Genomic DNA, 13409 nt, shown 5'->3' on the forward strand with positions numbered 1-13409 from the left:
GCAGGTTTGCAGGGTGCCCACGCGTGTCCCCCCCAGCACCAGGCAGGTTTGCAGGGTGCCCACATGTGCGTCCCCAGCCCCGGGCAGGTGTGCGGGGCACCCACATGTGTGTCCTCAGCCCCGAGCAGGTGTGCAGGGTGCCCACGCGTGTCCCCCCCAGCACCGGGCAGATTTGCAGGGCACCCATCACCGGGCAGGTTTGCAGGGCACCCACATGTGTGTCCCCAGCCCTGGGCAGGTGTGCAGGGTGCCCACGTGTGTCCCCTCCCAGCTCCGGGCAGGTTTGCAGGGTGCCCATGCGTGTCCCCACCATCACCGTGCAGGTTTGCAGGGCACCCACGCGTGTCCCACCATCACCGGGCAGGTGTGCAGGATTCCCACGCGTGTCTGTCCCCCAGCCCATGCTGCCCCTCCAGCCATGGCAGCCACAAGCCGGTGCCGGGGCCGTGTTACCAACCAGCTCGGGGCTGTTTCTGGGATGAAAACAGGAAACCGCTTTGCCAACAGCAACAAACCGCCCGCGGGCCGCGTGCTGTGCCCCGGGCAGAGCGCGGGGTGCCCCGAGCTGGGGCACCCGACAGGCCGAGGGGACGGGGACGGTGGGGCTGGCCTGGCTGTTCCCCCCAGCGCCAGGATTTTCGGCCCTGGCTCGGGTACGTGGGGTCAGAGGGTCCCTCCCAGCCCACCCGCCCTGCTCTGGTGGGGTCCCCCCCACAGCCAGGGCTCGGGGAACCCGCGTTTGGCTCGTGGAGGAGGTGACGCCACTCCCTCTGACGCCGGTTTGGGAAACTGAGGCACGGAGCAGAGCAGCAGCGCGCCTTCGCGGGGGAGGTGGGGTCCCCCGGGACCCCCCAGGCGGTTTGGGGGGGGCTCCGGTTTGGGGGAGAGCCCCCGTTTCTCACTGCCAAGGGCATGGGGGGGTACCTGCGTGGGCGGGGGGGGAGCGCGGCTGTGCTGAGCCGGCGAGGTCCCCGTCAGAGACCGCTTCTCACGTGGCACACGGGCGCGCTTGCACATGCCTGCACGCACGCGTGTGCACACATCTGTGGGCACCCTCTGCGTATGTGCTTACATGGGCATGTGTGTGCCCATGCGTGCAGGCGCATCCTCGCTCACGCACACGCGTGCACACATTCACATGCAGGTGTGCATCCTCCTGCTCATCCTCGCTCACACACACACGTGCAGACATGCACACATGTGCACATGTACATACTCCTCCCCCTCACTCATGCACACACGCATGCAGACGTGCACACATTCACGCACACGTGCATAGTCCTCCCCCTCATGCACACACGCGTGCAGATATGCACACAGTCACGCACACGTGCATACTCCTCCCCCTTGCTCGTGCACACACGTGCAGACGTGCACGCATTCACGCACACATGCATAGTCCTCATCCTCACTCATGCGCACACGCGTGCAGATGTGCACACATTCACGCACATGTGTCCTCACTCATGCACACATGCCTGCAGATGTGCACACATTCACGCACGCGTGCATACTCCTCATCTTCACTCATGCACACACGTGCAGGCATGCACACATTCACACACGTGCGTACTCCTCCTCCTCGCTCATGCACACACATGTGCAGACATGCATGCATTCACGCACGCATGCATATTCCTCATCCTTGCTCATGCACACACGTGTGCAGATGTGCACAAATTCATGCATGCTCCTGCTCATCCTCGCTTATGCACGCACATGTGCAGACGTGCACACATTCATGCACATGTGTCCTCACTTGTGCACACACGTTCTGACACGCACACATTCACGCACACATGCATACTCCTCATCCTCACTCGTGCAGACGTGCAGATGTGCACGCATTCAAGCACACGTGCATACCACTCATCCTCACTCATGCACACACGTGCAGACGTGCGCGCATTCACGCACACGTGCACACTCCTTGCTCGTGCACACATGCACGCACGCGGAGTCACGCGCATGCGTGCACATGCTCGCTCCTGCACACGCACGCTCGTGCACGCTCGCTCCTCATGCATGCCCAGGTGCGCCACGCTTTCCCCCACCGCTTGCGCCCCGGCAGCACGTTCGGCTGTGGGTGCTCCCCCGTCCCCCCACTCCGGTGTCCCCGACGCGGGAGCCGCCTGTCCCCATACAGCTTTATTGTGCCGGGAGTACATTGGGGACACAGCGCGGGTTTGGGGGGGGACGGAGGTGGCCGGGGGTGGGCGAAAGGGCACAAACCAGCTGCACCCCATCCCGCAGGGACCCCCCACCCTGGGGCCAGGAGCCGGCAGCGTCCCTGAGAGCCGGGGACCAGCCCTGGGCGGGGGGACCGGGACCCCTCTGCCCCCCTCGTCCTGCGAGGCTCTGCCTCGTGCCCCCCACGAGGGATGCTCGGGGGGTCTGGGGGGTGGCGGTGGGGACCCCCCCCGGTCCCCGTGCCAGCTCGGCCGCCCTGGCTGGCAGCAGGCTGGGCTACTGTCCTGGGGGGCCGGGGGGGCCCGGCAGCCCCGGGGGTCCTCGCAAACCGGGGTCTCCCTTGGGCCCCGTCGGGCCAGCCTGGCCCACAGCCCCGGGGGTCCCGGGGAGCCCCGGTTTGCCCTGCGGGCCAGGGGGTCCCGCTGGCCCCGGCACCCCCATCGGCCCTGGGGGGCCGGGGTCTCCCTTGGGTCCCCCCTGTCCCCGGGAACCGGATTGCCCGAAGCTGCCCTTGGCGCCCTTGAAGCCAGGGAAACCTTTCAAACCCAGGGGACCCCTCTCGCCCTGGGGACCAGGGGGTCCCGGGGGGCCGAGGTGTCCCTGGGGGCCCGGCAAGCCCAGGCTGCCTGCGTCGCCCTTCTCTCCTTCGTGTCCTGGGGGGCCCTTGATGCCCATGTCGCCCTTGAGGCCGCGGGGGCCCGGCAGGCCCGGCACACCTGGGGGGAGAGGGGGGGATAGCAAGCACGGGGCGGGCAGCACCCCGGAGCGGGGTGGGGGGGAGATGGCCCAGCCCGCAGATCTCCCTAACACCGGGATCAGCTGAGCCTGGATCCCCCAGCCCCGCAGATCTCCCTAACACCGGGATCAGCTGAGCCTGGATCCCCCAGCCCCGCAGATCTCCCTAACACCGGGATCAGCTGAGCCTGGATCCCCCAACCCCGCAGATCTCCCTAACACCGGGATCAGCTGAGCCTGGATCCCCCAACCCCGCAGATCTCCCTAACACCGGGATCAGCTGAGCCTGGCTCCCCCAGCCCCGCAGATCTCCCTAACACCGGGATCAGCTGAGCCTGGATCCCTCAGCCCTGCAGATCTTGCTAAGACTGCGATCAACTGAGCCTGGATCCCTCAGCCCTGCAGATCTCCCTAACACCAGGATCAGCTGAGCCTGGATCCCTCAGCCCTGCAGATCTTGCTAAGACTGCGATCAACTGAGCCTGGATCCCTCAGCCCTGCAGATCTCCCTAACACCAGGATCAGCTGAGCCTGGATCCCCCAGCCCCGCAGATCTCCCTAACTTGGGGATCAGCTGAGCCTGGATCCCTCAACCCTGCAGCCCTTGCTAACACTGGGATCAGCTGAGCCTGGATCCCTCAGCCCTGCAGATCTCCCTAACTTGGGGATCAGCTGAGCCTGGATCCCTCAACACTGTAGATCTTGCTAAGACTGCGATCAACTGAGCCTGGATCCCTCAGCCCCACAGATCTTGCTAACACTGGGATCAGCTGAGCCTGGATCCCTCAGCCCTGCAGATCTCCCTAACTTGGGGATCAGCTGAGCCTGGATCCCTCAGCCCTGCAGATCTCCCTAACTTGGGGATTAGCTGAGCCTGGATCCCTCAACCCTGTAGATCTTGCTAAGACTGCGATCAACTGAGCCTGGATCCCTCAGCCCCACAGATCTTGCTAACACCAGGATCAGCTGAGCCTGGATCCCTCAGCCCTGCAGATCTCCCTAACTTGGGGATCAGCTGAGCCTGGATCCCTCAACCCTGTAGATCTTGCTAAGACTGCAATCAACTCAGCCTGGATCCCTCAGCCCCACAGATCTCGCTAACACTGCGATCAGCTGAGCCTGGATGCCCCAGCCCTACAGATCTTCCTAACACCGGGATCAACTGAGCCAGGATCCCCCAGCCCCCAGCCCTTGCTCTGGGCTCCAAGGGCAACTGGCACTGCCTGGGGCCACCGCAGGGCTCCCCTAAAACCAGCTCCAGGACCGGCCCAGGCTCAGCTCATTAGGGCAGCCCTGTGACGATGCGGGTGGCGTTGCCATGTGGCTTCAGGCTGGGCGGTCCATGGCGGAGCAGGAAGCTGCCAGGGTGCCCATGGGCTCTGTGGAGCCGGGATGGGGATGTCCCCAGGCCACCGAGAGAAGCTTTGGGCACCCTCATCCAGGGGCAGCCATGCCCTTTCCACCAGGACCAGCAAGAGGGGTCAGTGGCACCAGTGTGCAGGCCAGCCAGGCTGCAAGGACGTGGCTCACCTCCCCGCTGTCCTTGTCACCCCACACAGGGACAGCTCTGCAAGCCGAGTGCACGCAGCTCCATCCCTGGGACATCTCTGCATCCATGGGCAAGTGCCTGGGTGCCTATGTGTGCATCCCAGCCCCGCCTTGGCCTCAGCAATAGTGGTTTGGGTCCTCCATGGTGCAGGATGCTCCCAAGAAGCCCAGATCCCACCGTGCTCAGCACCAGAAGAAACAGCCCCCCAAATTGCCTGCCCAACCCTCTTAGCCCCAACCCATCCCAGGCAGGGCTTAGGCTGTGCCCACCAGGATGCACCTTACCTCGTAAGATGGTGATATTTTTCAGCATCTCCCCATGCCGGACGTCCACCACCTTCATCTCCTCCATGACCATGGACAGGTTACGGATGTCAAAGTCCAGCCGGGCGCTGAGCAGGCTGTAACGCTCCCGCAGCAGGTCCGTGGTGCCCTGGACCAGGCTGAGGGACTTGTTCAGGTAGTAGAGCTCCTCGGCGTGGGTGTGGAAGCCCAGGGTGCAGGAGAGCCGTACGTCATCCAGGTAGCGCAGCATGCTGTGGACGTGGCTGTCCGTGGCATTGATGTTGGCGAAGATGGTGCTGATCTCGATCTCGTGGGAGGTCATGCGACCTTCCAGGGTCTCGAAGCGCTCGGCCGTGCGGTTCTGCGTGTACCTGTTGTGGTAGCGCAAGTCGTTCATGTTCTCCTCGTGGTCATCCAGGAAGGAGGAGATGTTGTCCAGCTGCAGCTGCAGCCCCATCACCTGCAGCACCAGGTCGTGCATGCTCTCCGAGTTCTGGCCAACCTGCCGAGCCGCTGCGCCGACGCTGCCTTGGATGCTCTTCACCAGGTCGCTGGTCTTGGAGGAGGTGGCCCGCAGCCCGCCGAAGAGGCGGGTGTAGTTCTGCCACTCGGTGACGATCTTCTGCAGCGTCAGCGTTTCCTCGTCCGTCTTCCTCTGGATGACCTGGATCCAGTCGGAGGTTTGCCCCAGGGTGAAGTTCATCTGCTGCATGGCTGCGCGGACATCGTAGCGCTCCTGGGCCAAGCCCTTGAGAGAGTTGTCTAGCTGGGAGGTGACCACCTGCCAGCCCCCAACCTGGGCCAGGAACTGCCCCAAGCTCTCGTTGACCTGCCGGACAGAGAAGGAGCAGTTGTCCACCTCACTGGTGATCATGTTGCTGGTGGATGAGAGCTGGTCATGGGTCTGGGAGGTCCGGTCGAGCAGGATTTCTTGAACCAAAAGCATCTTCTGGATCTCCTCCAGCTCGCCCTGCAGCTTGGTGATCTCCTGGCCCAGCTGTCCTGTCTCGTGGCACAGGGAGCAGTTCCCCGAGGTCTTCTCATCTGAACGAAGGGCAGAGGGCTCTGTTACCCCACCCTGTACCCCACTGGGGCGGGAGACCCTCCCGCTGAGGACCGGAGCAGAGGAAGGAGCCTCACCATGGTCCATCCCTGCAGACCCTGGAGATGGGCACCACAGAGCCATGGCTGGGCCAACCCTGATGCCACCAACCAGCTCCCACCCTCACCCTGCTCCTGCCACCTCTTTGCAGCAGGTTCCCCAAAAAGCCCAACACCACCAACCCCACCCTCGGGGTCGTACAGTCATCCCTCCCCAAAATCCTGGGAGATAAGTGTGGTTTTGGCTCCGAAGGAGCCCCAGGACCTGAAAAGTGGAGACGCTTCAGCCCCTGGCTGGCAGCACCGAGCAGCTGAGGTCTGCTCAGCTGGACGGACACGTGGTGCTGAAGCCTGGAGAAGACCTCCGGGTCCAGACGCAAGCCACTCACCCAACCCCTGGAGATCCTCCTGGATGGATATGATCTTCTTCTCGTAGTAGGTCTGGGCTGAGCTGATGTCGTTGGCGATGGAGTCAACCTTCTTGAACACTGCGGAGGAAAGGCGGGGGGGGTCAGGGGAGGTGGGCAGGCTGCGATTGTGCTCCACACCTTTCCACCCAGCTTGTTCCCTGGTGAGAAGGGTGGCAAGGGCTTGAAGAGCCAGGCTGGGTGGCTGGTGGGTGCTGGCTCCTCAGGGTGGGTGTCCCAAGGGGCTTGCAGGGTCGGGGCTTGGCTAAGGTCTACAAAGCATCTCCGGGGGTCCAGCCCTGGGGACCACGCCATCCCTCTGCTGAGCCTGGGAGGCTGTTTCTTGCCTGTGGAGGTGATGGGTTGGCAACCTCTGGACTCCGGGGTGGTTCCTGAGGTCCCCATGGGGGTACAGCCATCCCCCCTGATGAGGTGGCATCACGCACAAGGTCCCACATGCATCGCAGGGGCAGGTCAAGGCGGGGGAGCTGGATGCTCCTCTCCATGCCTGGGTGCTGAAGGTGCTTTGGGGGAGACCCTCAGTATCCCCGAGGGGTTGTCCCGAGGAAGGCAGGGGGGAAGGCAGGAGGGAAGGCAGCAGCCAAACCTCCTAACCCAGCCCATGCTCACCCAAGGCGGCCAGCACAGTCACGGCCACGATGAGGAGGATGGAGAAGATGTAGAGGACTTTGACGGCCGTCTGGAGGGAGAGGTTCTTCTGGCACCGGCTGCAGCTGGTCCGTGCCCTGCCTGAGCGCAGAGAGGAAAGGATCAGGCCCTGCCGCAGACCCTGCCCGCCCCGGGGGACGTTCTTACCGCTTGGTCGGCAGCCGAAGGACGGCATCTCCTCTTCCTCTCCTCCCACCGGCTCGTCTTCTGAAAGCCAACACAGGAGGGACCTGAGCTGCCTGCACCCAGCCCCGGGGTGCTGCTGGTCCCTGGGGACGCTGAGCCTCGCCGTAACCCCGTGTCCCCGGGAAAAAGCTGGGAAGCCACATGGGAGCTGTCACTGCCACCCTCGGCTGGCCAAAACCCGGTGGCACCAGCCCGTGGGGACACGTCCCCGCTCAGAGACCATAAACTTGGGGAAATTTGGTTGAATTTGGCCCAAAAGTGGGTGATGGAGGAGCTGACGGCTTCTGCCTCCCAGCCCCGTCTTGCAAAAACCATGGGAGCAAAGAAAACCCCCCGTGCCACCCCAGCCAGCACCCAGCCCGGCCCCCCATCCTGGTGGGGGGCGAATTGGGGTGCTCCCGCAGGGTGGGAAACACTGTGGGCTGGATCCCACCCGTGGCTCCGGCACGGGGGATGCGCTCAGCGCCGGTACCCGACCCCAAAAGTGCTTGGGGCAGGGAGACGGTGCCTCCTTCCCCGGCTCCCCATAACTCCCCGGGAGCTGTGCCGTACCCGAGAGCCCCCCGCAGCCCCCCGCCAGCGCAGCCACCCCCTGCCCGGGGCCTCCCCGACCTCCTCGCTGGCAGAAGGAGGGTTTCCAGCCGGAGGTGCCGAAAGGGGTCCGCAGGCACAGTTGGAGTGACTGCGGCACCGGCGTCCCCCGCTTTATACAACCCAGCCTCCCCTGGGGAAAGGCGGGTGGGGGGCAGGAGAGGGGCTGCGGGCGGGGGGGGGGCTCACTGGATTAGGGGCGATGGCGATTCCCTCCGTCCTCCCTAGCACAGCCCTTCGCTTTCCGGCTGCCCCAAATTGCACTTTTCTGCCCCATGGAGTCAACAAGTGACGGGCTTTGAGCAAGCGGGGGGAAGCGCTGCTGCTGGACCCCCCCGCCCCAGCCCCTCTTGCCCCCCACACCAGCGTGGGGGTCCCTGGCCACGGTCAAAGCTGGCTCAGCCCCCGGCCGTGGGGAGATGGGGAGCAGGGATGCGGTGGGTTTCGGGGGGTGCATCCACCCGGTGCCGGCTGCACCCACCGCCACGGCCATCCCCTCCTGTCTCCCAATGCCACCGGCCCCACTCCTTGTCCCCACGGCTCCAGCCCCCTCCCCGGGCTGCCCCCCACTCACCTCTCATAGCCCCCGAGCTGGGGGGCGGTGGGTGCAATCCTGCACCGACCCAGGCCTCACCGCCCCGGTTCCCGCATCCGCTCCGGCACGTCTCTTCCCGGCGAGCGTTAGCGAGCGGCCAGCATGGCCGGGGTTGCTCCCCGCCGCCGGCCTCCCGCTCCCAAAACTTCCTGGGGAGCCTTCAAAAGCAACCGCGGTGGCGGAGCATCCCCACGACCGCCCGCTCGCCCATGGCCTCTGCCCACGCGGGATGGGGACGGGTGACGGGTGACGGCAGAGCCCGGCCGAGCTGGATGCCGGCCACCGAAAAGCGAGGCGCTGGGATATGTGCTGGAGAAGAAAGGCTGGTCCCGCGCCCGCCCTCCTTCCCTCCAGCCTTAATGACTAACAAATGTCCGACCAACGCCGTGCCGTGCCGTGCCGGCCTCGCTCAGCGGCATTTGGGGGGGCCTGGGGTCTGGGGAAGGGTGTCCTGGTCTGGGGAAGGGGGTCCTGGTCCAAGGGCAGCGGAGCTCGGGAGTCTGGCTCAGGGAGATGAGGGGCTGGGGTCAGGTTTGGGGGTTTGGGCAAATGCACCTGGGTCGGGGAGATGGGTCTGGGGTCCAGGGTATGGCCCCTGAATCTGGGTCACAGAGATGGGGTGCTGTGGTTTGGGGTCTGGGGTCCTGCCTGGGACCCTGGGTCTGGGTGAGGGACACGGGGTGCTGTGGTTTGGGGTCTGGGGTCCTGCCTAGGACCCTGGATCTGGGTTAGGGACACGGGGTGCTGTGGTCTGGGGTCCTGCCTAGGACCCTGGACCTGGGTCAGGGACACGGGGTGCTGTGGTTTGGGGTCTGGGGTCCTGCCTAGGACCCTGGACCTGGGCCAGGCACATGGGGTGCTGTGGCTTGGGGTCTGGGGTCCTGCCTAGGACCCTGGACCTGGGTCAGGGACACGGGGTGCTGTGGTTTGGGGTCTGGGGTCCTGCCTAGGACCCTGGACCTGGGCCAGGCACATGGGGTGCTGTGGCTTGGGGTCTGGGGTCCTGCCTAGGACCCTGGACCTGGGTCAGGGACACGGGGGTACTGTGGTTTGGGGTCTGGGGTCCTGCCTGGGACCCAGGATCTGGGTCAGGGACACGGGGTACTGTGGCTTGGGGTCTGGGGTCCTGCCTGGGACCCAGGATCTGGGTCAGGGACATGGGGTGCTGTGGCTTGGGGTCTGGGGTCCTGCCTGGGACCCAGGATCTGGGTCAGGGACACGGGGTGCTGTGGCTTGGGGTCTGGGGTCCTGCCTAGGACCCTGGACCTGGGTCAGGGACATGGGGTGCTGTGGTTTGGGGTCTGGGGTCCTGCCTGGGACCCAGGGTGCTGTGGTTTCGCTCCCAGCTTCTGATTTGCAGTGGTGGTCCCAGTTCAGAGACACAGAACAGGGGTCCTGTGTGGGTCGGGGACGTTCAGGGGTTCCTTGCCGAGACCCCCTCCCCACCAAAGCTTTTGTGTCGGGCTGCTGCTGCCCGGGTCCCGGGCCGGCCTTCCTCCCCACATGGCCTCCCTCCTCCTCCAAGGGTCCCTGGTCACCGCTGGGACACGGGCGGGGGTCTCCAGCCAGCCAAACCTCCACCACTTGCCCCCTGCTTGCTCCAACCCTCCCATCCAGGTTATATGAGTTATTATTTTCTATAATATTCCCCGTACCAGCACCTGCCTGCCTCTTCTCACTGGGACGTCGCTCTTGGACATCCCCATCCCGTGTTTTTGGGTCCCGGATCCTTCCCCTCACTCCCCCTGGCCATTTCTGGGAGCATTTTCGGGGTCCCTCTGCTCCGTCCCCGGGCTTTCCCCGCCGCGTCGTATCGGAGAAGACGCCAACGCTTAGCACGAGAATTTTTTTAATCGCCAGAGCCCCACAGGCGATGCTCTTGCCATGGTTGCGTCCTTCGACACCCCAGCCCGTGGCACCTTTTCGGGGTTCACAAGGGGCTGCCAGAGGATGCTCGCCAGCAACCGGGGCCTTCTTCCCACCATCCTCATCCTCAGCGGCTCCTCTTCTTCAGCCCGTTCAGGCCGTCCCTGATGACTCACGGCTGGTGGAGCCGATCCAGAGATGTCCGGCTCAGCCGATCCCAGCTTCCTTTGGCTGCAGCTATTTTAACCGCCGCCTTGCTACAGGATTTACCAGCCGGCTAAATGCTGGTGCTAAATCAGCGGCGGGGTTGCTCTCTTGCATCCGTGCTGACTCAGCGATTGGGCTGCCGGCTCGCCGCAAAAGCACTAAATATACTTCTGCTGGGGTGGCAGATGGGTCACTGCCACGAGTCCCTGGGCTATCAGCTCCTGGGCTACCTGCTGTGCCCCGGCTCCTGCCATCCCGCTCTTCGTTTGGGGGTCCCCAGGTGAACCCACAGCTCCCACCTCGCTGCTCCTCTGCCTTCAACCAGCTCACGGGCCAGAGCTTGGGGTTCCCAGGGTCTGTGCACCCATGGGGCTTGTGGTCGCCCTCCGTTGCCTTCACTGTTTGGTTTAATGGTTGGAGTCAAGGATCTTAAGGGTCTTTCCCAACCTAAATGATTCTACAGTTTCTATGATTTTAAGTAGCAGAGGGGCTTGGAGAGCTATAAGCTGGGAACAATCAGGAGAGATGGAGAAGGACCCCCAAGCCTTTGAAGACCATGAGGAGCATCAGGAGATCACCTGGAGGTCGCTAATGCAGGGCTGAGACTCGGGTGTTGGACACCGGTGCCTCCTCTCTCCTCTTCCACCGCTCCCAAAGGCTGCTGAGCCTCGGGATGCGATTCCCCGGTGTCGTGGGTGAACTCCTGTGGGCAGCAGAGTGGGAGAAGCAGAAAAGGCCTTGACGCTGTGCGAGCACTGTGATAACTAAAGCATCCCTCTCTGATCAACACTGTTCTCAGCCCAAGCCCAAACCACAAGCTGCTATGAAGAATTTAACTCTTATCCCAGCCAAACCCGGTACAGAAAGGGACAGAGAAAGCAAGAAAACTTGTGGGTTGACATAAAAAAAATCATTTAACAAATGAAGCAGAAGTGGAAAAAGAGGGAAAAAAAATAAAGAAACCAAAGCAAGTGGTGCCAAGACCATTGCTCACCATCTCCCATGGTCCCGAGCAAAAGCTGGCCCAGCTCCCCCATGCCCCTGGCAACACCATCCCGGTGCTCCCAGCACTGTTGGGGTCACAGCTGGAGAGCCCAGCACCACTCTGGATGCTATGGAAAAAACCCGACTCCATCCCAGTCAAAACCAGCATACCCAGCAAGTCTTCCCTCCCTGTGCTCGAACACCGTAGCAAGAAGAGGTTGCGCATTGCTTAGTCATAGCATCACAGAATCATCGAATCGGTTGGGTTGGGAAAGACCTTTCAGATCATCCAGTCCAACCATTAACCTAACACTACCAAGTCCACCACTAAACCAGTTAAGGGGAGAGGAAGAATTAATTTCATGTTTCCTGGCTTGCTGGCTGGATTACTTTTTCATGAAAGTAAAACTGGGAATCACTGAGGTTGGAAAGGCCCTCTAAGATCATCAGTCCAACCATCAACCCAACACCCCCATGCCTACTAAACCATGGCCCCAAGTGCCATGTCTACACGTTTTTTGAACACAAAAGTCAAAAGTCCTGCCTAAAAGCTCCCCAGTTTTCGTGGTTGAGCCCCAGCCAGCGGCTCAGCACCACGCAGCCGCTCGCTCACTGCCCCTGTCCCAATGGGATCGGGGAGAGAATCGGAGGACTGAGAGTGAGAAACACTCCTGGGTTGAGATAAGAACAGTTTAATAGTTGAAATAAAGTAAAATGGTAATGATAATAATAATATAATAATGATAATAATAATAGTATACAAAGCAAGTGATGCCCAATGCAGCTGCTCACCACCCGCCGACTGATGCCCAGCCAGTCCCCGAGCAGCGATCGCTGCTCCCCGGCCAACCCCCCCAGTTTCTATACTGCCCATGACGCCGGATGGTATGGAATGGCCCTTGGGGCAGTTTGGATCAACTGTTCTGGCTGCGCCCCCTCCCAGCTTCTTGTGCCCCTGGCAGAGCATGGGAAGCCGAAAAGCCCTTGACTGGCATAAGCAGTGCTGAGCAACAACTAAACCATCAGTGTGTTATCAACATTCTTCTCATCCTAAATCCAAACCACAGCACTGTGCCTGCTACTAGGAAGAAAATTAACTCTATCCCAGCCAAAACCAAGATACCAGTCCTGCCTAAAAGCCCCCCAGCAAGCCCAGTACACCCATTTTCTCCCCACGCTACGGTACACAACATACAGACAGTAATCTCATGGAGGATCTGGGGGGCTATGGCTACGGAGCATCCCCCTCCAGGCAGCCCCTCAGCAGCGCGGCTTGGGTCCGCTGCTTGTAGCTGGCCCTGTCCTCCTGCAGCTGCTTGAGCCAGAAGAGGACGTTGTCCTGGGAGCAGCCCCCCACGTTCCATGCCCACCGCATCTCCAAGGGGAAGCCAAAAATAATCTGGTAGGGGCTTAGCTCCGCTCCCTGCGCCCACACGGATCTGATCCCCACCAGGATCAAGGAGAGCATTTTTGCCCACTCCTCGCCAGCCTTCTGGGCCAGCTGCTTCAGGGCTACCGTGGCCGGTCCCGCCTGGCTGGCTTCCAGGACCTGCCATGGGAGCTCCGTGGCGGATGCCGCCATCGCAGTAACCCTCAGGAAGCACAGCGCAGGCGGCGAACGGACGGCACGAGGAGTCCCATGCCGTGCAAAAACCTCCCTGCGCAGCACCTCGGCCATCTCCTCTGCTGCCACCATCCGCATCGGGAAGGCTTCCACCCACCCCGAAAACTCATCCTCCACTGCCAAGAGGGAGCAGTACCCCTCCTTGGTCTTGGGGAGGCCACTGACGTAGCCCAGCCGGAGCTGCGACCACGGCCCCTCTGCCTGCTGGGGCAGCACCTTGCCGGCTCCGTCCCTGCCTGCAGCACAGTTCAGGCAGCTCTGCACCCAGCGGGCCACTTGCCTGCTGTCACCCTCCCAGGATGCAACCTGCCGCACCCTTGCCAGGGTCCCCTCCACCCCCTCGTGCAACCAGCTGTGGCACTGGGCGATTATTTCTTGCTTCTCGTGCTTTGAAGGCTCCCAAGTCAGCTGGCTGCCCACG

The sequence above is a fragment of the Pelecanus crispus genome, chromosome 3 (assembly GCF_030463565.1).
Source record: "Pelecanus crispus isolate bPelCri1 chromosome 3, bPelCri1.pri, whole genome shotgun sequence".
In the NCBI taxonomy this organism is placed as follows: Eukaryota; Metazoa; Chordata; class Aves; order Pelecaniformes; family Pelecanidae; genus Pelecanus; species Pelecanus crispus.